The sequence below is a fragment of the Mauremys reevesii genome, unplaced genomic scaffold, assembly GCF_016161935.1.
Source record: "Mauremys reevesii isolate NIE-2019 unplaced genomic scaffold, ASM1616193v1 Contig12, whole genome shotgun sequence".
NCBI lineage: Eukaryota > Metazoa > Chordata > Testudines > Geoemydidae > Mauremys > Mauremys reevesii.
In genome coordinates this window covers 236771-262200 of record NW_024100738.1, presented here as the reverse complement: position 1 = coordinate 262200, position 25430 = coordinate 236771, and the positions used below count along the sequence as shown (strand labels likewise).

Genomic DNA, 25430 nt, shown 5'->3' with positions numbered 1-25430 from the left:
TTCTTACTCCTCGAGAACTGCTAAATTCTGTCATCATAAGCATTACCCAGATGGAAACTCTCCTTTTAATTACTTCAGTAATAAACAGCCTTTGTCCTGCTACACTGGAGTTTATGGTGAAGGGAGTGTCTTTATTGCTCTAAGGTTGAAGGTTAAAGCCCAACCCATCTCTGTTCTCAGGTAGGAGTTAAACAGGGATCAAACGGTGTTAATTGATTCTAAGTTCTGATTGGTCAGCAGACCTGGTGCTCTCTTTGTGACAGGATCCCCAGGGCACAATCTGGAACTGGGGTACTGCTGTGCTCCCTTAACTCTCCAGCCTAGGGTGTCTCTCACAATGCTTTGCTAGTGACAAGAAACAACCCCCTCCAGGAGCTGTTATCACTCAGCAGAACAGCAGGGGGAGCCCCACACCCCGCTAGATTGTCTGAATGCTCCCAGAGCCACTCATGAATCACACAGAGAAAGGAACCAGCGAATTCACCCAGGTCCCAGCCTTACTCCCCAGAGTTGTACCATCTTGTCCTGGCCAGAAGCCTGACCAGTGTACGTTTATTACCCAGTCCACCCCCCACCCCTTCAATGTGAAGAGCACATGCATCAGCTTTTGTAAACTGAGCTGAGATTTCCCAGGCACGTCCATCAAAACACACTGTTTTGGGTAAAATATAAAATAGATTTATTATCTACAGAAAGATCGATTTTAAGTGGTTATAAGTGCTAGGCATAAAAGGTCAGAGATTTTTACCAAAGAAAATAAAAGGTAAATGTACAATCTAAATCCTGCACCCCACACTTCCCAAGATGGCAGCTGAGTTTTCTCTAGCAGCAGCAGGATTGGCTGCTTTAAATGCTATATTTACAATACCCCCCCCCCACTACCGCTGCAGAGATTGTACCCTGTACCTGTAGCCCCACAAGTACCAACCCCCTTGAGCCAAGGGAACTACCTCATTGGCTACTTGGGAGTAAGTGGAACCAGCCACTAGGGGGCACCACACTCCCACAGCCTACCCAATGGTTACACCCATAGATGAGTGAATCTGACTCCCCCCACCACCCTTTCACTAAAAATACATTCAGGATGAACTCTCTCCCCCACGCCGGCACAGAAGATGGGCTGGTCCCCACTGAATTCCTCTCACATATCATGCAGTCCCCCTGCATATCTGGGTTGGTGGCACCCATCGCAGATATGCAGATACCCAGCACCCATCGCCACAGGTTCTTTTATGCACAATGTAGGCTCCAGCAATAAAACCCAGACACCTAATTCAAGCTCTCAGGCATCTCTCTTGCCTCTCTGCACTAAGCCTTCAGCAACTTGGAATTGCTCACTGCCTTCCCGAATGGGTTTCTAGTTGATATTCTGGGCATGTCACTGGTAATACCTTTGTCTGATCTTTTGAAGACATTTTGCTGCAGTAACTGGAAATTGGGAGGCTTTTTTTTTTTAAGTTTTTTCGTTTTGTTTGTTTTTTGACTGAATGGCGCACTGGAGAGAGGTGATGGATTTATGGCTCTGGTACCTAGAGTCACCTCTGTTCCTGTAGAACAGGAGAGCAGCAGGGCCGGCCAGCCCCCCCTGATTCCCCAATGATGGGCTTCTGTAGATAAATCTGATAATTTTCATATGACTTTACATTGTGCCTCTTCATATAACCTTGTAGTAGGTCTACCCTAGGGCTTGGCTACACTTACAATTTGCAGCGCTGGGAGTTACAGCGCTGGTCATGCAGCTGTGTAGGGCCAGCGCTGGAGTGTGGCCACACTGACAGCTACCAGCGCTGCAGTGTGGCCACACTTGCAGCACTTTCCAGCGCTGTATTGAGAGGTGCATTGTGGGCAGCTATCCCACAGAGCACCTCGTCCCATTTTGGCGCTGAGTATTGTGGGAAGGGGAAGGAAGTGTGCGGGTCATTCCGCTTCCTGTTTGCCAGCGCCCCGTGGTGCATCGCTTCACATCCCAGCATTCACTCTTTCCGGCAGCGTTTGGCGCCATTGTGAGTGTCTTTCTGTTTTACTCTCTGTGTGAATCGCGATTTCTGTGGCAAATGGAGCCCGAGCTGCTGAGGACTGTGCTGATGAGTGTCGCCAGCACAACACGTTTGGCAGTCGAGCTATTCCTTCAGCTCCAAAGTGACAGTGAGGAGTCTGACGATGATATCGATATCGATTCTCCTGCCGCGTGTGACACCAAAGTGCTTGTGGCATTCACAGAAATGCTCAGCACCGTTGAACGCCGCTTTTGGGCTCGGGAAACAAGCACTGAGTGGTGGGATCACATCGTCATGGAAGTCTGGGATGACGAGCAGTGGCTGCAGAACTTTCGTATGAGAAAAGCCACTTTCATGGGACTGTGTGCTGAGCTCGCCCCCACTCTGCGGCGCAAGGACACAAGATTGAGAGCTGCCCTGACGGTGGAAAAGTGGGTGGCTATTGCAATCTGGAAGATGGCAAATCCAGACAGCTACCGGTTGGTCGGGAACCAGTTTGGTGTGGGAAAGTCGACCGTGGGAATCGTTTTGATGCAAGTTTGCAAGGCAATTAATCGCATCCTGCTAAGAAAGACCGTGACTCTGGGGAGCGTGCAGGACATTGTGGATGGCTTTGCACAAATGGGTTTCCCTAACTGTGGAGGGGCGATAGATGGGACGCATATTCCTATTCTGCCCCCCCCCCCCACCTGGCATCAGAGTACGTTAATCGTAAGGGGTATTTCTCTATGGTTCTCCAGGCGCTTGTGGATCACCGCGGGCGTTTCATTGACATTTACACAGGCTGGCCTGGAAAGGTGCATGATGCACGCATCTTTCGGAACAGTGGCCTGTTCAGGAAGATGCAGGCAGGGACTTTTTTCCCAGACAGGAAAATCACAGTAGGGGATGTCGAAATGCCCACTGTGATCCTTGGAGACCCCGCGTACCCGTTACTGCCTTGGCTCATGAAACCCTATACAGGGAAGCTTGACAGGAGCAAGGACTGGTTCAACTACAGGCTGAGCCGGTGCAGAATGACTGTGGAGTGTGCTTTTGGGCGTTTAAAAGCTCGCTGGAGATGTTTGTATGGGAAGCTAGACTTGGGGGAAAGCAGCATCCCCGCGGTTATAAGCGCTTGCTGTACCCTCCATAATATTTGTGAAGGGAAGGGTGAAACATTCAGTGAGGCATGGACCACCGAGGTTCAAGTCCTGGAGGCTGAATATGCACAGCCAGAGAGCAGGGCTAATAGAGAGGCCCAGCACAGGGCTACAAGGATTAGGGATGCCTTGAGGGAAGAATTTGAGGCTGAAAGCCAACAGTAATGTTTGCTGCCTTGCATGGGAGTGAATTGCACTGCTTACACTGTTATTCTATTATCCATAATAATAATATGATTTGCAGTGCCTCTTTCTTTACTGGGCTAAGGTATCTTTCACTATCTGCTATAATAAAGACTGTTTTCAAAGCCAAGAATTGTTTTATTGAAAAGAAAAAAACTTCTTTGACAGACAGACAGACACACAACATTTCATGAACACAAGAGGGCAGGGGTGTGGGTTGGTGAACTGTACAGTCACAAGTTTGCATATGCCCTGTCTGGATTGCTGTTTAATGAATCCTGCACTTCAGGGTGCATATACTGCATGGTGATGGGGGTTGAATGCAGAGGGTAAGGGTGGTGGTAGGTATCAGGGCTGGTTGGGGAACGTACAGGTGTTGGAGGCAGCTGGTGGTGGTAAGAACCTGGATGCTGGGGAAAGGTGGTTTGAGCTGACATTGGGGCACAAGGCACAAAGGACGGGGCGGGTGGGGGAGTAGCACGGTGGTGCTCTGCTTGCATGGCAACGAGTGACTCTATAGACTCCGCTTGGCGCTCCAGGATGCTTAGCAGCCGCTCCGTGCTTTTCCTCTTGGCCACTGCATTTCTCTGCCGGTTCCTGCTTTCCCTCTGGCGGAACTTGCTTTCTTTCTCTCGCCACTCCTTCAATTCTTTACTCTCTCGAGCAGAGTGATTAAGAACAGCTTTCAGCATGTCCTCTTTGCTCTTTCGGGGATTTTTTCTCAAATTTTGAAGCCTCTGTGATGTTGAACATCTGGGCAGTCCAGTAGTCAAGGTCACTGTAGAAACAGAAATGACAACATTTAACACGGGCAGCATTGTATCCACTATCTCCAGACATGAATTGTTACACTGAGGGAGTTCTCACTTCAGCATTCTTTTCCACACACGCATAACACAACAGAAGCCACGAAATGGTGAGTGAGGAGTGCTTACTTATATAGGGAGAAGTGGGGCTTGAGTGATAGAGGGGGGCTGGTTGCTTCGGGTAATCTGGAGTGCTAGAGGGGTTGAGTGAAGATGCAGATGCAGGGGTGATCTTATCTCCCTATCTCTTCACTAAAGAGTCTCCCAACATTTTTCACAGGACTTAATCCTGGAAGATGTTTCCCTACTGCGAGTCACTAGGGAACAGCGGGGGGCTCTTTTAGAGCAATGTGGATTCCGCCCGGGACCCTATGCGGCGTGCCTGTGTTCAGAAATGGTACCCCCAACACTGGCAGCAGAGTGGCGCGGACGCGTCACCGTCACTGGGACAAGGGACACAGTGGCTCTGCCTATAAACCTGCGCAGGCATATTGCCCACGCTCTGGATGAAGCTTTTGCTGAGATAACTGAAGCAGATTACCGCGACGTGATAGACCACATCAACGGGCTATTCCACATTTAGAGGCTGGCATGCATGCAGCCATAACCCCCCTTCCTCTCCAGAAACATTTCCACCCAGAAAATAAAAGCCGCTTACCGGTAACCCGCTCCTCTGCTTGTCCTTCTGCAACTGCTGGCTGCTGCGATTGGGTACTTTCCTCCTGGCTTGAGAAGAGCTCCTGGCTGCATGCCTCCAGGGAATCTGCGGTTTCTTCCCCCATCCCAGGAGCTTCACTCGCGGTTTCCTCTCCCCCCCCGCCGCCTCCTCCTCCTGTCCCCCAGCCTGCTCAGAAGTGTCCATCGTTATCCTGGGATTGGCAGTGGGGTCACCCCCAAGTATATCGTCCATCTCCCTGTAAAAACGGCAGGTCGTGGGAGCAGCTCCGGATCGTCGATTCCCCTCTCGGGCTTTGTAATAGGCACTCCACAGCTCTTTAACTTTCACCCTGCATTGTAGTGCGTCCCGATCATGGCCCCGATCCAGCATGGCCCTTGATATCTGCTCAAAGATATCGTAATTCCTACGGCCGGAGCGCAGCTGTGCCTGAACAGATGCCTCACCCCAAACACTGATGAGGTCCTGCAATTCACCAGTGCTCCATGCTGGGGCTCGTTTGCCGCATGGAGGCATGGTCACCTGTAACTGATTAACTGATTGCACTCCACACCTGGCTGCAACAAACAGGAAGGAGATTTTTAAATTTCCCGGGGCATTTAAAGGGCGGGTCACCTGAGGCAAGAGCAGTAGAGTGCAAACTGATGTGCAGAGTGGCTGAACAGGAATTCTGGGATAACTCCTTATTCCCTGGAGGACAAGTAAAGCGCTGGTGAGTGTCCACACCTGCTGAGCAGCGCTGGATCACCAGCGCTGCACTCCTTATACCCCTGCCGGGATGGGTTTTCAGCCAGCGCTGCAACCAGGGAGTTGCAGCGCTGGTTGTGCCCTGCAAGTGTGGACGGGGTGTTGTTGCAGCGCTGGAAAGCCTCCACCAGCGCTGCAACTTGTAAGTGTAGCCAAGCCCATAGAAACCTTGAACTGATGAGCCTTGGTATATGGAAACTTTGGGTATGGCTACACTTACAAATCTGCAGCGCTGGTAGTTGCAGCGCTGGTCGTCCAGCTGTGCAGGGCCAGCGCTGGTATGTGGCCACACTCACAGCTACCAGCGCTGCACTGTGGCCACATTTGCAGCATTTGCAGCGCTGTTGGGAGTGATGAATTATGGGCAGCTATCCCAGCATTCAAGTGGCAGCAACGTGCTTTTCAAAAGAGGGGGGTGTGGGGCAGTGTGACAGGGACCGGGGGGGAGAGAGAGAGTGGATTTTTGGAACCGACACTGTGCAAAATCAGAAAATTTTCCCATCCCCTTACTGTTAACTGCAAACAGCCTGCATCCAACATACTCCCTTTCCCCCCTCTGCCCCCTCCCCCCGTTTCTCTCAAGCAAAGCAAACATTCAACCCCTGTGAATGAGACAGGCAGGGGGTTCTCTCATTTCATTGTTGACAGTAGTTACAGATTGATGACAGCAAACAGGAGCTGTGTTTGAAGCAGCTCTGGGTGCACGGAGTTGACAACAAAACCCAACCCCTTATTCTTTAACTGCAAAAGCCTGCAGACCAGATAAGCAGCTGCCAACTCGCTTTCTCGCTGTTGGTCAAGCAAAAAGCAAACACTCAACCCCTGTGAATCACGCAGGGAGGAGGATACAGATTGATCACAGCATAAGCAGCTCCAGTAGCAACGGGAGTTCACAACAAAACAAAGAGAGGCTGCATAACAAAACAAAGGGAGTAATTTAGTTAAAAGCATTCTGGGATACATCCTTATACCCTGGAGGCCAATAACAGCACTGCTGTGTGGCCACACTTGATGACCAGCGCTGGATTACCAGCGCTGCAATCCTTATTCCCCATGCTGAACCAGGTGTACGGCCAGCGCTGCAGCCAGGGAGTTGCAGCGCTGGATGTGCCCTGCAGGTGTGGACACTTACTAATTGTAGCACTGGAAAGCCTCCACCAGCGTTGCAACTTGCAAGTGTAGCCATACCCTTTGTATCAGAGCCTCATGCAGAAACTTTGCATTGCCCTTGTTATAATGTTATAGCTCCTAAGGATAGAATAAGCTAGAAGAAAAATGTCTCTTTGCTAAGAATAGACTAAGATTTCCCCCCACCTCTTAATAAATTGCCCTGTTGAATGAACGAGGTGTGAATGAGGAAGGCGTGGAAGGCAGCACCTCCAGACAGCTGCAACAGTTGGAGGGGGGATGGAAGCCAGACCCAAGGACAATAAAACTTGTCAAGTGGGCTCACATACTTGTAAAACAATATCATTCTTGTGTTTGTATTTTAAGTACAAAATAAATATGTATAACTAATTGAAAAGTATGTAATTAGTCATTTGATATGTCAGGTGGCACATTTTTTTTGTGTGTTCGCTCCTCCTGATGTTAGAACCTGGCTATGCCACTGGTGGCCACCAGGATTATGTCTACAGGAGTGGCCATGCTCCAGGTTTCTGTCCTCTCCTAGGAGGTAAAGAGAACCATTCAGGACCTTCCCTTCAAGGGTGAGACTCTTCTCAGAGAAAACTGACATAAGGATAAACAGCCTTAAAGACTCTAGAGCCACCCTCAGGTCACTGGGCCTCTACACTCCGTCAGCTCAGAGGAGACACTTCTGCCCACAGCCCCAGCAGCAGTTCGATCAGCAGAGCCATCAGGATGGCTCCAGAAGGAAAAATCATAGCAGCAGGAGGAGGCCGCAGCAAACCTCTGGCCATCGCTCAGGTCACCCTAAGCCATCTTTGGGGGCCAAACCGGCCTTGTGAAGGCAGTCAAGGACGGTGTCTCACACCACAGTCTGGATCCATTCCACCTTACCTTCTTGTCCCAACTATCCCCTTTCTACCATGCATGGTCCCATATCATCTCGGACCGTTGGATACTCTGCACAGTAGAGAGGGGATGCTCCATCCAGTTCTGTGCCTTCCTGCCCTTCCACCCTCCTTCCCTGTCCCTCTTCACGGACCTTTCTCACAAGCAACTCCTTATCTAGGAGGTGCAGTCAGTCCTATCTCTAGGGGCAGTGGAGGAGGTCCCTCAGGAGCACAGGGATGAGGGCTTTTATTCATGGCATTTCCTAATTCCAAAAGCCAAAGGTGACCTCAGGCCTATCTTGGACCTGCGAGAACTCAACAAGTTCCTGTAGAAACTCAAGTTCCACACGATCTCTTTGGCCTCCATCATCCCCTTATTGGATCCAGCTGACTGGTGTGCTGCCCTCGACTTGAAGGTCGTGAACTTTCATATCGCGATCACTCAACCCCACAGGAAGTCCTCAGGTTCATAGTGGACAACACCCACTACCAATATGCAGTCCTCCCGTTTGGCATGTCAGTAGCACCTCGGGTTTTCACCAAGAGCATGGCAGTTGTCACTGCATTCCTGTGCAGACACCAGATACAGGTGTTTACATACCTCAACGAGTGGCTGATCAAAGGCCGCTCCAGGACTCAGGTGGAAGCTCAAGTCAAATTCATCAGAGCCACCTTCGACAACCTGGGTCTCCTTTAAACAAGACAAAATCCACTCTGTCCCCTGTCCAGAGGATAGAGTTTATAGGGGCAGTATTGGACTTGACCCAGGCCAGGGCATACCTGCCAGCAGTATGGTTTCATGTCCTGACCGATATCATTCGAGACCTCAGACAGTTTCCCACCACCATGGTGAGAAATTGTCTGAAGCTCCTGGGACACATGGCTGCCTGTACCTATGTGGTGCAGCGCGCCAGGCTCAGGCTTAGACCTCTTCAGTTGTAGCTGGAGTCAGTGTATTGACCAGCCCAGGACAGCTTGGACAGAATTGTGACCCTGCCTTGCCCTGTCCTTGACTCCCTCCTGTGGTGGGTCACCTTCAGGAGGTTTGCTCAGGGGTCCCCGTCGCTGCTCCACAGCCGTCTCTGTCACCTGTGATGGATGCACCAGACTTGGGATGGGGGGCTCATCCGGGGGACCTCAGGACTCAAGGTCTCTGGTCTCAGGCCGACCTGTCTCTCCACATCAATGTCAGAGAGCTGAGAGCAGTACGACTATCATGCCCAACCTTCCAGGCATACCTAATAGGTCACTGTGTATCAGTTATGATGGACAATACAGCAGCAATGTTCTATATCAACAAACCGAGGTAAACGCTCCTCTCCCCTGTGCCGAGAAGCCCCCATGCTGTGGGACTTCTGGGTAGAACATTCAATACACCTACAAGCTTCATACCTCCCAGGGGTACAGAATGAGCTGGTTGACCACCTCAGCAGGTTGTTCCATGGCCATGAGTAATCCCTTCACCCGGACATCACAAATTCAAATTTCCAGGGATGGGGATATCCCCAGATAGACCTATTTGGTATGCAAAACAATAGGAAGTGCCAGAAGTTCTGATCCTTCCAGAATCACATCCCAGCTCTGTCATGGACGCATTCTTTCTGCATTGGGGAGGTTCCCTCCTGTACACATTTCCGCCCATACCGCTAGTTCACAAGGTACTCCTCAAAATCCAGAGGAAATGAGCTCAGGTCATATTGATAGCACCAGCCTGGGCCTGTTAGCACTGGTACATATCTCTCCTAGACAATGTCAATGTCAATGGAGGCACTGGTCACCCCTGTCAATGGAGGAACTGGTCACTTTTCCCAGAACTTCTCATGCAAGATCACAGTTGGCTTCAGCACGTGAACCTCAAGTCTCTTCACCTCACAGCATGGAAGCTCCATGGTTGCAGGGCCGGTGCAACCACTAGGCAAACTAGGCAGCCGCCTAGGGGGCCAAGACTTGGGGGCGCCACTGCCAATCAAGACACTGGCTGCAGATAGCAGACTGTAGGGAGGGAGGCAGGGGTGAGCTGCAGACGGTTCGCAACGGTTCGCGCGAACCGTTTGCTAAAATTAGACGCCGGACAGAGAACCCGATGTTAAAGTTCTCTGTCCGGCGTCTAATTTTAGCAAACGGTTGGCGCGAACCGTTGCAAATTCTGCCTCCACCTCCTGCCATGAAGCTCCTCCTTGCTTCTCCTCCCCCACGGCTTCCCGCGAATCAGCTGTTCGCGCGGGAAGCCTGGGAGGGCTGAGAAGCAGGCAGGCTTCCCCGGCCCAGGAAGACGACCCTAAGGTAGGAAACTAGGGGGGGCGTGTGCCCCGGCCGGTCCCTGGCCGCGGCCCATCCCTGCCTCCCCGGCCGTGACCCTGCCTGGCCCTGCGTCCCCGACTCCCGAACCCCTCCCGGCCGCCCGGCTCTGGCCGCGGCCGCCCGGCTCTGGCCGCACCCCCGGCCCTGCCGTGCCCCACCTACCGTCCCGGGTCCCCGCCAGACCCTCCTGGCCGCCTCCCCGCGTTCCCTTCATACTGGCACATGAAGAGAAGGGAGTTACCTCACAAGTGGAGAACCAGTGCTGACAGGGCCAATTCGATCAGGGTGGATGTGGTCCACTCCCAATAATAGACGAGGAAGTGTCAATTCCAGGAGAGGCAAAGCTGCTTCTGTAATGAGCCAGCCACTCCTAGTCAAGCCCAAATTAATGGTGTTAAATTTGCAAATGAATTTTAGTTCTGCTGTTTCTCTTGGAAGTCTGTTTCTGAAGTTTTTTGTTCAAGAACAGTGACTTTTAAATCTGTTATAGAATGTCCAGGGAGATTGAAGCGTTCACCTACTGTCTTTTGTATGTTACCATTCCTGAGGTCCGATTTGTGTCTATTTATTCTTTTACATAGGGACGGTCCGATTTGGCCAATGTACCTGGCAGAGGGGCATTGCTGGCACATGATGGCATATATCACATTAGTAGACGTGCAGGTGAACGAGGCCTTGATGGTGTGGCTGATGTGGTTGGGTCCTCTGATGGTGTCGCTAGAGTAGATCTGGGGACAGAGAAAAAGCAACGAGGTTTGCTTCAGGGATTGGTTCCTGGGTTAGTGTTTCTGTGGTGTGGTGTGTAGTTGCTGGTGGACTCCTTGTTTTTTGTGAATACAGATTAACACGGCTACCCCCTGATACCTGACACCAAGCAAGGCTCTAATTTTATACATTTTATTAATAACAATAATTGGATATTATAAAGGTAGAATAAAATGTAGTAGACTTTGATATGAAAGAATGAAGGAAGGAAGTGATAGTGTGTTGTGTATAATGTATGTGGTTTATTTTAAGATCCATGCTATGTTGTGCAAAGTGAAAACAGTAATAATGTCAACACTGTCCGGTTATTCGTTAATTTCATTATTTAGTCTACATATTTAATAAAAATAAATAAATTTTCAAGCCGAACGTGTATTAATTCTAATGAACAATGCCACATTATGCAGTATTTATTTTTGAAAGTTTATAATAAGTGATGCTCCGGGGGAAGGGGAGGGGGGCGCAAGGTGGAAGTTTTGCCTAGGGCATAAAATATCCTTGCACCGGCCCTGCATTTCACACACAGAGAGACTCTTTGCACACGTCCAACACACCATTGCTCTTTCATAAAGCACAAGAAAGTTCAAATCACGTAGCACAGAATGAGCAACCTAACTGCAGTGCCCCTCACTAGCTCCCCCTTCCCTTGGGAGTCCTGGGGGCCATCTGGGCTCAGGAAAAGCAGGCAGGGCCCCCGGCTTCATGAACCTGCTGCATGCTGGGAGATTTTGCTCTCTCCTTCTGAGTTGGAGACAAAGAGCGAGATTCAGGTAGGGACTCAGGTATTACAAAGCTGAATGTCACCGGGTCTAAACTGCAGCTGCCTAGAAAGTCACTGGAATGACACCGTGAGCCACAAAGCGAGAGTGCTGGGGAGATGTAAGTGCTTTAGAATGGGTGACACCAGTAGCTTCCCCAGGAATTGAAATTAGGGGGAGTGTTCGAATTTACAAGGGGGGTGTCAGGGCTAATGAGATCTATAAAAGAGCTATGAATAAAGTAAATGTTTTGTTAGGATAATGCAAATTTAACATAAGGATAATGCAAGTTACACATAACTGGTCTAGATTTCTAAAAAATATATATATATATTTTAAATGTATTTAATTTAAATTGACTTATGAAAAGTAAACCATCATGGGAGAAGAGGGAAGTCCTCTCCTGGATCAGTAACTGGTTAAAATATGAGAAACGATGGGTAGGAATAAATTATCAGTTTTCAGAATGGAGAGAGATAAATAGTGGTATCCCAGAGGTGTCGGTACTGGGACCATTATTGTTCAACATACTCATAAATGATCTGGAAAAATGGGTAAACAGTGACGTGACAAAATGTTCAGATGATACAAAACTATTCAAGATAGTTAAGTCCCAGGCAGACTGTGAAGAGTTACAAAGGGATCTCACAAAACTGGGTGACTGGGCAATAAAATGGCAGATGAAATTCAATGTTGATAAATGCAAAGTAATGCACATTGGAAAACAATCTCAACTATACATACAAAATGAAGGAGTCTGAATTAGCTGTTACCACTCAAGAAAGAGATCTTGGAGTCGTTGTGGATAGTTCTCTGAAAACATCCACTCAATGTGCAGTGGCAGCCAAAAAAGCAAACAGAATGATGGAAATCATTAAGAAAGGGTTAGATAAGATGACAGAAAATATCATATTGCCTCTATATAAATCTATGGTATGTGTACACCTTGAATACTGTGTGCGGATCTGGTCATCCCATCCCAAAAGAGATATATTGGAAATGGAAAAGGTACAGAGATGGGCAACTGAAATGATTAGGGGTATGAAACAGGAGGAGAAATTAAAATGACTGGGAATTTTCAGTTTAGAAAAGAGACGACGAAGGGGGGGAATACGATAGAGGTCAATCAGCACAGGCTAAGTACAGTTCTACTGACCTTTACTCATACAATAAGAACAACATTTCATTTCCCACCCCCCACCCCCACCCCCCGCATTCAAGTGATTTGTAACCCAACCCCAGCCAAAATCGATCACTTGGTCAACACAGCTCTGTTTGCTGGATACCCAGGTAGATTACGTGTGAATGTAAATACAATCTGGTCCTGAAGCCTTTCCCTCCAGCCCCCAGCTCATCACTAGCTGTCAGGGAGAGCTCATTTAGACTTTGCTTACAAATCATCATTTGAAATTATTAAGTTGGCCAACATCACCGAAATGAACGCACTGACATGGTCATAAAAAACAGCTGTATAAGAAAGCTAGTCTATGCTCATACTTTTGAAATCTATTACACTTTTTCAGATATATGTATTTTATCATACACTATATCTGCTTTTAAAGTGTGTATTAATGTTTCAATTTCAATTCAAATTTCCAGTCACTAAATTGGCATGTTTCAGAGTAGCAGCGGTGTTAGTCTGTATCTGCAAAAAGAACAGGAGTCCTTGTGGCACCTTTGAGACTAACATTTATTTAAGCATAAGCTTTTGTGGGCTACAGCCCACTTCATCGGATGCACAGAATGAAACATATAGTGAGGAGATATATATAGACATACAGAGAACATGAAAAGGTGGGAGTTGCCCAACCAACTCTAAGGCCTGGTCCACACTGGGGGGGGGGGGGTCGAACTAAGGTACGCGACTTCAGCTATGTGAATAGTCGAACTACCTAGTTTGACTGACTTACCCGTCCTGACGCCGCGGCATCGAAGTCCGCGGCTCCCCCGTCGACTCCGCCACCGCCGTTTGCGGTGGTGGAGTTCCGGAGTCGATGGGAGCGCGTTCGGAGTTAGAACTATCGCGTCTAGATTAGACGCGATAGTTTGAACTCCGAGAAGTCGAACTCAACGCGTCGACCCAGCGGGTAAGTATAGACCTACCCTAAGAGGCTAATTAATTAAGATGAGCTATTCTCAGCAGAAGAAAAAACAACATTTGTAGTGATAATCAAGATGACCCATTTAAGATATTTTGACAAGAAGGTGTGAGGATACTTAACATGGGGAAATAGATTCAATGTGTGTAATGGCTCAGCCATTCCCAGTCTCTACTTAAGCCTAAATTGACTGTATCTAGTTTGCATATTAATTCAAGTTCAGCTGTTTCTCGTTGGAGTCTGTTTTTGAAGCTTTTCTGTTGCAAAATTGCCACCTTTAAATCTTTTACTGAATGGCCAGAAAGGTTGAAGTGTTCTCCTACTGGTGTTTGGATGTTATAATTCTTGATGTCTGACTTGCATCCCATTTATTCTTTTGCATAAAGACTGTCCGGTTTGGCCAATGTACATGGCAGAGAGGCATTGCTGGCACATGATGGCATATATCACATTGGTAGATGTGCAGGTGAACGAGCCCCTGATGGCGTGGCTGATGTGATTAGGTCCTATTATGGAGTCACTTGAATAGAAATGTGGACAGAGTTGGCAATGGGCTTTGTTGCAAGGATAGGTTCCTAGGTTAGTGTTTTTGTTGTGTGGTTGCTGGTGAGTATTTGCTTCAGGTTGGGGGGGCTGTCTGTAAGCAAGGACAGGTCTGTCTCCCAAGATCTGTGAGAGTGAGGGATCATCTTTCAGGATAGGTTGTAGATCTTTGATGATGCGCTGGAGAGGTTTTAGTTGAGGGCTGAAGGTAACAGCTAGTGGCATTCTGTTATTTTCTATGTTGGGCCTATCCTGTAGTAGGTGACTTCTGGGTACCCTTTTGGCTCTGTCAATCTGTTTTTTCACTTCAGCAGGTGGGTATTGTAGTTTTAAGAATGCTTGATAGAGATCTTGTAGGTGTTTGTCTCTGTCTGAGGGATTGGAGCAAATGTGGTTGTATTTTAGAGCTTGGCTGTAGACAATGGATCATGTGGTGTGTTCTGGATGGAAGCTGGAGGCATGTAGTTAAGTACAGTGGTCAGCAGGTTTCCAGTATAGGGTGGTGTTTATGTAACCATCGCTTATCAGCACAGTAGTGTCAATGAAATGGATCGCTTGTGTGGATTGGACTAGTCTGAGGTTGATGGTGGGATGGAAATTGTTGAAATCATGGTGGAGTTCCTCAAGGGCTTCTTTTCCATGGGTCCAGATGATGAAGATGTCATCAGTGCAGAGTAGGGGCATTAGGGGATGAGAGTTAAGGAAGCGTTGTTCTAAGTCAGCCATAAAAATGTTGGCATACTATGGGCCATGCGGGTACCCATAGCAGTGCTGCTGACCTGAAGGTATATATTGTCCCCAAATGTGAAATAGTTGTGGGTGAGGACAAAGTCGCAAAGTTCAAAGTTTGGCATGTAACTAGTTCACAAAACTGGGGTGTTGGGGAAATTCAGTGGGGGTATAGGGAAATCACTGCCCGGGCCTCTCTGGACCTCTGAGAGGGCCTGGGCATTGGGGAGGAGCTGCTCCAGGCCAAAGACTATGAAGGAGGAAGTGGCATCGTGTGAGGTAGCCCCACCCCAGGCCTGAGAGAAGAGAGGCAGTAAGTGCATTGGAGGGAAAGCTATTCCCAACTCGTGAAGAAAATTAATTCAAAAAATCCTCCCCTCTCTCTGACCCATACACACATAACTGAAAAAAATAAATCACAACAGGGTCAAAAAAGATAAGTAATTGACTTAAAATCAATATTTAAAAAAATACATTTTGAGTTCCTATTTTTTGCCCTTTGGTTTCTGAGTCCTCAGGTCACACTGGTCATAATCTGAAACTTTCCCCTGCAACCATAAATATTTCCTATTATTTTAATGCTTCTAAGTTTTCAGTGAAATGATGCTACATGAAAAAAATTAAAATTGATTCAAAATGAGAAACCCTATTCAAATGGAATAAAAACATTCACCCATCTCTTACCCTGTCTCAAAGGAGAAATGGGAGCAAAAATGAAAACTGAAAAAAACATCTAATTTTTTGTTCAATAATATGTGATTAAAATTTGAAAAATAAGCAAATTGTTTAAAAGAAAAACATAATTTCCCAACAATGCTGCCATTTTTAAATAGCTGCACTCCTATAGCTTTCTTCATGATATTGCCCCTTGAATGGCTCTTCACACACTAGGAGATAATCTGTTACACAATGTATAAATTTCCCGTTTTTAGTATGGCCTGAAGTCCTTACTCAGTGACACTCAAACACAGGATCAACATTAGGCACATGCTTAATTCCCACTATGTTCAGAAAGAGAAAAGGAGGCAGTTTTCTGTTTCGATTGATTCTGAGCATAATTTTATTTTTTACAAAAACAAAAGGATTCACCCTGCCCCGCCCCCTCAGTCAAGAGGCAGAAAACTGCAATGTCAGCAGAGAGAGAAAACCAGACTGATGGCAGCTGGGTTTGGTGCAGTAAATTTCTGGAATTCAAAATGTAGGAAGCTACAAATCTCCCCCAAGAACGGTATTGGCCCCCCTGTTATTCAGTAAAATTCAGCAAAACAAAGAAATAACAAACCCTCCAACCCATCCAACCCGCCCCCTGACAGACCCCAGCCCGAACTCCGCACCCATCCAACCTCCCCGCCCCTGACAGACCCCCAACTCCCAACCCCCTCCGCGCCCCTGACAGCCCCTTCGGGACTCCCCTTACCATGCCCAGGCAGGTGTAAGGAAGGACACTGCTCCCGTAGAAATGTGCTACTTACGGCGAACTGAGCATCCTGAGCAATTCATCTGAGCATGCTCGGTACATCTGCTGAAGCCACTGCCCCTCACCCTGCCCTTATTAGCTGTAGGATTCTGCTGACTGCTATTCACAGGGGTTCAAAGGGGGTGAATCGGAGCAGGGGGGTGGCCAGGGTCTGAGCAGGGGTCGGAAATTGACTGGTCAGGGGGGTCAGGCAGCGGGAGGCAGGGTTAGGCGAGGGGCTAAAGGGCAAAATCGGGGTGCGGGGAGGAGGGGGCGTTAAGTTCGGGGTGAGGCGCTGGCAGCGGGTGACCAAGGGCAAAACCCAGCACAGTCAGGGGCAGAGGGGGTAACGGTGACAAACCCCAGTGTTTGCACAGGGGGGGCAGAGGGGCTTTTTTATTTCCCCTCTCACAGACAGGACCTCTCAGCATCAGCTTCCCAGGGCTGGGTTCTTAAAGGCACAGGCACATCAGTGCAGCTCCTCTTCCTCTGATCTAACCTACTGAGGCTATGGCTACACTACAGAGTTCAAAGCGCTGTGCTCCTGGTAATCCACCTCGACGAGGGGATTAGCTCTGAGCACTGGGAGAGGAGCCTGTCCACACTAGTGCTTTAAAGTGCTCAAACTTGCTGCACTCAGGGTGTGTGAAGAAGTGAGGTTTTTACTCATAAAAGCTTATGCCCAAATAAATCTGTTAATCTTTAAGGTGCCACCGGACTCCTTGTTGTTTTTGTAGATACAGACTAACACGGCTACCCCCTGATACTTAATTCAGTGAAACATTTTACACAGATCACCTCAGAAACAAAGAATCCCTCATCATTGTATCTGTTTGCTCAGAGTCTCTCAGCAGTTTCCCAAGTTGTCTTATCTGCTGCTGGGATTCCCTGAATTCCCTGAATTTTTTATTCTAATTTTTAGAGCAGATGTTTATTCCGTTGGATCATCTGACTTCCACTCTGACTGAATTTCTGGCCTATTGTCAAAACTTTGTTTTGAGTCAGTCCACCAATGATGTAAATATTGGTGGTCAGATCAATAGTCCACCTCAGCTAGTATCCTGTCTTGTGACAGTGGCCAATGCCAGGTGCTTCTAAGGGAATGATCAGACCAGGCAATGACTCAGTGAACCATCCCATTGTCCACTCCCAAAATCTGGCAGTTTAGGGACATGCAGAGCCTGGGCCTGCATCCCTGATTATCTTGGCTAATAGCCAATGTACTTATCCTGAGGGACTGATCTAATTCTTTGTTCAATTAGGGTGACCAGATGTCCCGATTTTATAGGGACAGTCCCAATTTTGGGGTCTTTTTCTTATATAGGCTCCAATTACCCCCCACCCCCGTCCCGATTTTTCACACTTACTGTCTGGTCACCCTATGTTCAACCCACTCATAGTTTTTCCTTTCAAAATATAATGAACACACATCTACACCCCCAAGATACTTTTACAACCACAAGAATTTTAAAATCGTGAGTTATACACCCTCAAGTCAAGAAATTGTAATAAGTAAATGATCTCTTTTCTTGGGACTCTTTGTTCCTGAGCCTGTAGGGTGCAGTAAGGCCAGTTCCAATGCCTTGAGCCAAAACACCTGAATGAATTGTAGTCTACCCTCATTCTCCCAAACATTTAATATACCTAAGGCCATACCTACAGTTTAAGTGAGGGGTTAACTCAAGTTATGTCACCATAGAGTCACTATAGTTACTATGTCACTTGTATTTTGCATGTATTTTATATGTATGCACTGTATTTTGGGAAGCTTTGGTTTAGCAGTGTATGCAGGGTACCAAACAGGTCAGACAGGGGTTGTTGTGCCCAGGGGATCAAACTTCTTATAATGCATAAACATATACATAATGTATACACCTTTTTTTCTAAACCCACTAACCTGCCTGGCTCTCCTCACCAGGCACCAGCGCTCCAAGGGCGTGCTTGGGGCGCTCTGCTGGTCGCTGGGAGGGTGGCAGGCGGCTCTGGTGGACGTCCCGCAGGCGTGCCTGTGGCAGGTCCACCGGAGCCGCGGGACTGGCAAGCAGCAGAGCACCCCCCGCGGCGTGCCACCATGCTTGGGGCGGCAAAATCGCTAGAGCCGGCCCTGCTCCTCACTGTTTGCCATCTCACACAGAATCATGGAGCTTGCATGGCTCTGTAGTATTGTCACGAGCATTTGCACTCAAAGGTGCATGCTCCTTTACTATTTTCAGAGCAGCAAACATACACGTAGAGTGTGACATTATACTCTACATTCTTTATGAAAATATGTTTATGATATGGATATGACATAGCTAATATATACTTTATGCAAGATGGCTGTTGACTGTGTTTATCCAACCTGTATGCATGTGAGACTGCTCTCTGTAAGAATCAGCTACATCTGATGGGCTTTTTTTTAGCAAAGTTGGACCTCTCACTGCTGTGGGTAGCATGGTCCCAATGTGATGAAGCTAATTCCTACAACGAGAGATCCAACTTTGCTAAAAAAAAAAAAAAAAAAGGCCATGAGATGTAGCTGCCTGTAGGAATTAGCTTCATCACATTGCAGTGCTACAGGGAGCACATCTCTGTAGTTTGCAGTTTCATACACATATGTGTGTGAAAATGCTATCTGTAGGACCGTGCTACCCGCAGCAGGGAAAGGTCAAACTTTGCTAAAAACGGTATTTCAAGCATTCGCACATGTAAAACCAACCTGATCACTTTCTTTAACAGCATAACAAGCCTACATGACCTTATCATAAACAAACTATGGAAATGAAGCCAAGATTGGCATAACAATAAATAAGATGGGCATAACAATCAGGGCCGGCTCTAATATTTTTGCCACCCCAAGCAAAAAAAAAGGGCGCCACCCCGCCCCCGCGAGCGCCGCCCCACCCCTCCCTGAGCGCCGCATCGTGTCCCCCAAGTCCCCGCCCCCCGAGCATCATGTGGGGCCACCCAAGTCCCCGCGCCGCCCAAGTCCCTGCCCCCCGCGCCACATCGCACCACCAAACTCCCGCCCCAGCGCCATGCCGCCCAAGTCCCGCCCCAGTGCCGCGTCGTGCCACCCAACTTCCCGCCCCCAGCGCCGCACTGCCCAAGTCCCCGCCCCAGTGCTTCGTTGCGCCGTCCAAGTCCCGCCCCCAGCGCCACATTGCGCCGCCCAAGTCCCCGTCCCCAGCGCCACGTCACATTGCACTGCCCAAGTCCCCGCCCCCCAGCGCTGTGTCACGCAGCCCAAGTCCCTGCCCCCCCAGCGCCGCGTCGCACCGCCCAAGTCTCGCCCCCCCCCCAGCACCGCCTGGCCAAACCAAAAACAACAAAAACAATCCCCGATCGCCGCCCCCTCCGAAGGTGCTGCCCCAAGCACGTGCTTGGTAGGCTGGTGCCTGGAGCCGGCCCTGATAACAATGGTATGGATATGTTTCTATTCAAAATCTTAACGATTGAGATAATGGCATAGGATTGAGATAATATGATGACAGTTTTCAAATATGTACAAATAAAGTAGTATCTTTTTACAGAAGCTCCTTCTTACAATCTATACGTATCACTAACTGCTTCAGATAAAATGTAGTAGACTTTGATATGAAAGAATGAAGGAAGGAAGTGACAGTGTATTGTGTATAATGTATGTGATTTATTTTAAGATCCATGCTATGTTGTGCAAAGTGAAAACAGTAACAATGTCAACACTGTCAGGTTATTCATTTATTTTTATTAAATGTAGACTGAATAATGAAATTAAATTTTCAAGCCAAACGTGTATTAATTCTAATGAACAATGCCACATTATGCAGTATTAATTTTTGAAAGTTTATAATAAGCGATGCTCCGGGGGGAGAGAAGAGGTGAGGGGGACACAAGGTGGAATTTTTGCCTAGGGTGCAAAATATCCTTGCACCAGCCCTATCCAGCAGGGGTCTTACACTTCCCGCCGCAATCTGCTCCACTCTCCTTCTGGCTGCTGTTCAATCTACAAGGGAAAGGAGCTATTACTGTGTAAATGTACCTATCTGTATTGATTCACAATCAAAGGCCTTCGCTGGCTTTCTAAATGGCAGGAAAGCAATTCACTGGGAGTGTGGTTCTTATCATATATGTCCTCCCTCCCTACAGTCTGCAATCTGCAACCAGCATCTTGATTGGCGGCGGCGCCCCCAAATCTTGGTGCCCTAGGCGGCTGCCTAGTTATCCTAGTGGTTGCACCAGCCCTGCTAAGGAAGAATAGTCAGGCTTGGCAGAATTCATTGAGAGAGAAATATTGTGATGGGGCAAGGCCAGGTGGCTACAGTAAAGTAGTGAGGAACAGGTATGTTAGCCCCAGGCTAAACAAATCCCTGGTACCATGGTAACCAAATGGCAGTTGCTCCAGGGTAATCAAGACACCGGTGGCTAATTAAGATCCTTCTAGAAGGCAGTGGAAATAGCTAGATTGTTTGGGACTCTTGAAGCCAATCAAGGGCTGGCTGGAACTAGTTAAAAGCCTCCCAGTTAGTCAGTGAAGGGTGGGTGGCAGGAGCTATAGGAGAGAGTTGTGCTGTTGGAGGAATGAAGTAACAGGAATCCATATCAGGTGCAAGGAAGAAAGCCCTGAGGTAACTGTGAAGGAGATATTGAGTGGGGCCTGCTGTGAAGAAGTGGCCCAGGGAATTGTACAAGTCCTATTTCCAAAAAGTCAGCTACTATAGCTGCTAATTTTAGGGTCCCTGGGCTGGAGCCTGGAGTAGAGGGTGGGCCTGGGCCTGGGCCTGGGCTCCCTCCTCCCCTCCCTGATTAATCACTGAGACTAGGAGACAACAGAGACTGTGTGAGGGAGGATTACTTCTCCTCACCTCCCTTGTTGGCCTATGATGAAAATGGCTCAGTAAGCTGTGACCCTTGCCCACAGAGAGAGAAGGCCCTACAGGGAGGGTCATAGGGAGCCTCTGAAGCTAGCAAAAATCTGCCAGGAAATGCAGAACCCATAGAGTCAAGGACAGAACTTTGTCACAATATATAATATTAACAGATTGTATTGTAGCTAGTTTTAAGCATTTTTTTCAATATTCATTGAGTTAAATTTTCACAGTTGCACAAAACTCTGGGTTTAGCATTTCTTTCTGATTGTTCTCAATTTCAGCTTTCATGGTTATGGGATATTATGGGGGGGGGATATGTCAATAGCGAGTCAGACCCCAATGATTTAATGTCAGCAGACACAGAGATTCAAAAAGTTGAAGCTTTATAACCATGAAAACACAGATGGTTGCATCACCTGTCAAAAGATGCAGAGTCACTGTCCTTCAATCAAACGCGAATAAGTTCTCAAGCAGCCTTCTTCTTACTTTGCATATCTGTAATTATCATTTATTATCAATTGAAATATTTTAATTGGTCTGCGTGTAGAGAGAAAAAGCAATGTTTGTGAACATTTATGAATAAAAGCTAATTCTTCCAAGCCTTGTGAAGATAAGCTCTCAGGCTAAAAGCTTGGTTAAACTGGAATAAGTGTTTTCAAGACCTGATTCTCATTTACACTAACAGTGCTTGTCTCAGTGGAAAGGGGCTGCAGCATCACCAACTTTCATGATTTTATCATGAGTCTTGTGATATTTGGTGTGTTTGTTGAAGTCCCAGCTCCTGTGAGGAGGTGAGACTCTCAGCTTTTGCTTTCTAAACAAAGAAAGTATCTAGTTCGCTTTGTTGGAGAGAAACACTTAAAAAGTTCACCCCAGTGCAGTCTAAAGCCCTGAGACACCAAAAGCCAAATAAAATAATACTAATACTTACTATATTGTTCTTATTAAACCTCATGAGTTTGGGGGGCTGGCCTGCTTAAGATTTTTAAAGCTCTGTGCCAGTGAGAATTCAGACTGTAAATCTCTCTGTTACCCAAGGGAAGCCCCCTAAATGAGTGTCATCGTTGATCTAAACCAGCACAGTGAACAGAAAGGGGAACGGACACAGAGGGGAAGCTATGGGAACGCACACGGAGCTGGCCTGTGGGCCCCAAGCAGGACATGAGCACAGTCCCCCCCAGGCCTGCTGACAGCAATTCCGGGCCCCAGGGCAGAACAGTCAATGGGCCCCTGCTGGTGCCCACATGCACACACTGTGCCCACGGGGACACTGTCTGCCTGACATTTGGGCGGCGCGTGCACTGGCTGGTGCCCAGCGAGCTGCCGGTTGTGCTGCTGGTTGCACTCTTAGGGCATGGCCAGGGCTTCCACATGCTGATACAGACTAACATGGCTACCACTGAAATCTGTGTTCACTCTGTGCCTTACCTCAGCTTAGCGCCTGTTCAGGAGCTGAGGGCTGCTGTGGGAAGAAGGTGAATGGGAGGCACGAGCAGTGGGGAGTCTTTCCCGCTCCCTTCCTCTTTTCTCCGCTCCCTTCCTATCGTTCTCCCTGCCCCTTTCCCTCGCTCTTGTTTCTTTTCTAAGTCCTTGCTCCCCTTCCTGATGTTTCCCCCTTCTTGCTTCCCACCCATGTCCTTTTTCTCATCTCTCTCTACTCCCCATCTCCTGGGGGCTCCGTCTAGTGCCCGCTCCCATCCACATACTCAAAGCAGCAGAGAAGATTCCACCTCCTCTGGTAGGAAGGGTGACCCAGTGGTTACAGCACAGGCCTGGGGCTCAGGTGTCCTGTTTGGTTCTCTGCTCTGCCACTGACTCCCTGCTTAGTCTTGGGAAAGTCACTTCACTTCTGGGTGCCCTGGATCCCACCTGCCACATGGGGCTAATGCTGACCCTGCCTCCTAGGCTGAATCCCTTCATGGCTGTGTGGTGATGGGGGGGAATGGAGATTGGGCTCCATGCAGACATCTTCTGACAGGGTCATGGGCTTCTTTCTCTCCCCCTGCCCATTGTGGCTCCTGCTGGGGTCCAGGGCTTCTCCCACCCACCCTGCATGGCTTTTGTCATGGTCTGGGACTTCCCCTGCCCCCACCCAGCAGCCAGTGTCCAGGGTTTCTTCTCCCCACTCCTGCCAGGGTCTAGGACTTTTCCTTCCCCTAATGTGCCACTGCACCCACCCAGTGCGTGCGCCTAGGAGCCCTGCAGGGGTGATTTCAAAGGGCCTGGGGCTCCCAGCTGCTGCCACCACTACCAGGCACTGGCAGCTGCCACGACTGGAGGCCCCGGACATCAGGTGTTGGGTTCCTGTTTGTGGGTTGCAAAGCAGAGACAGACACTCCTCTGCAGCCCAGATTTAGGCACCTATCCATGAGATGGGTGAGGCTTAGGACACCCCTTCCCCCCCTTATCAGCATCTCCCATTGGCTAGCTTACATGGCTCCCCGCCTACTGAGGTGCCTGTGTTACCCATAGATTGGCATTGTCTAGGGAGTTTAGACCCCTGACTCAGCTCTGAGGGTCACAGTGTTGCTGTTCCTGTGATTTTTCTCACTGCCTAAAAATTACTCACTGTGACACTCAGCATTGCAACACCCGAGTCCCTGCATGGATTTCCCCCTGTGTAACCAGTCACCTCTCCACAGAGCACAGCTGAGCAATTCCTGATTGACATGGGTGTGCACAGGACAGAGACAGAGCACAGGCTGGTTAGTGACACATCACACAGTAAAACCCAAACTCTCCTCCTAGAGGTGCAATATTCCCTGTGGGGGGGGGTCACAACTAAATTAGGAAGCAAATCCCATTAATCCATGATGCTGCTCCTAGCACCTGCAGCTGGGACAGTAAAGTGGAACACACAAGAAGAATTGTTTGTAATGGTTTATTTACAGTAAGTAGTTGGAAAGTAGCAAAGTAAAAGGAGCTAAGAAGGAGCTTTAATAACCACAGCACGGCAAGGAGATCCCCAGCTACTGAGAACAGTTTTCTTTATGGCACTAAAATTGCACCAATGGCCAGGGATTAATATAGGGAATTAATGAGTTACAGTCTCACTTTCAGTAACATGTAATAAATCTCCCCGTCCCGCTCACGTTCCCTTTCCTTCCATACTGTCCTTTTCTATTCATCATTGTTCTAGCCTCACTTTCCATGCCTCTTTATTTCCCTGTGTCTCTCCTCCCTGTCACAGATCATCCCCCTCGGCTGCTCTCTTCCTTCCCTGATCTTATCTCTTTGCCTTGTGCTGATCCCAGGCTGGGAGACACCAACAAGCTCTAAGGACACAGATCTGTACAAAACACTCCCTGCTGCTTCTCTCCATGGCCCCAAACCCTGATTGATCAAGGCATGTCCATGCGACCCGCACCCCAGTTACAGATCATCCCCCATGGGTGCTCCATTTCCCCTGACTTTATCCCTTCTCCTCTTGCTGCCCCTGGCTTCTTCCCCTGGCAGGGATATTTTCCTGTCACTCCTCTCATTTCTGTTTTCCACCATTTCTCATCGACTCTCCCTTTATTCTTCTTTTATTTTAATTTAATTTTTCTTCTTTCTTCTTCTAATTCCCTCTGGTTAAACCTTCCCTGTCCCTGCCTCCCCCAGTGCTGCAAACCTCAGGAGTTTAAAAAAAAATCATGAAACTGACACCATCATTTTTTTAAGGTTATGGTTTTTTTAATCAATCTGCACCCATCTTCCCCTCCTGCATCTTTTGTGACAATTACTGGGTTACCAGCTGTCCCAAGGTGACTTGGGATCCTGCGGCAGGAGCTCTGGCTGGGAGACCCCAGTGAGATCTAATCCCACAGATCTGTACAAACCGCTCCCTGCTGCTGCTTCTCCCCAAACCCTGATTGATTCAAGCTATGGCCTTGGCTACACTTGAGAGTTGCAGCGCTGGTGGTGGATTTACAGTGCTGTAACTCTCTCCCCATCCACACTGTCAAGGCACATACAGCCCTGTATCTCCGTGGCTACAGCGCTGCTTGTACTCCACCTGCATGAGAGGAATAAAGAGTATAGCGCTGCTGCTGCAGCGCTGGGATGCCAGTGTAAACAGGGAATATTCTTAGTACGCTGTGACTGACCTCTGGAAGCTTCCCATAATCCTTTTAAGTAAAGATAAATCTGTTTTGTTGGGATCCCTCTGTTTTGTTATGAACTCCAGGCTCCTGGAGCGGCTTATCTAAAAAAACAAACACAGCTACAGTTTGCTGTGACTAGGCAGGCAGGGGGGAGGGGGTCTGTTTTGGAGTGGCTGCTTATCTGGTCTGTGAGGAAAAAAAGCTGTTTGCTTTCAGTGAGTGAGAGAGAGAGAGGTCGGGGAGGGGGTCGGAACTTGCAAGGCAGCTGCGGACACAGTGTCAGCTCCAAAAACCCA

At 48.4% G+C, this 25430-nt stretch overlaps 1 protein-coding gene across 1 annotated transcript in view; it reads right to left on the bottom strand.

Moving 5' to 3' along the window:
* LOC120392849 (butyrophilin subfamily 1 member A1-like) overlaps window positions 1–16228 on the bottom strand; it is a 63495-nt gene extending 47267 nt beyond the window's left edge. Inside the window, exon 1 of the mRNA XM_039517528.1 lies at window positions 16182–16228. The gene's annotated coding sequence lies outside the window, so the exon portion shown is untranslated. The remainder of the gene's footprint in view (window positions 1–16181) is intronic.
* Window positions 16229–25430: the final 9202 nt, after the last annotated feature.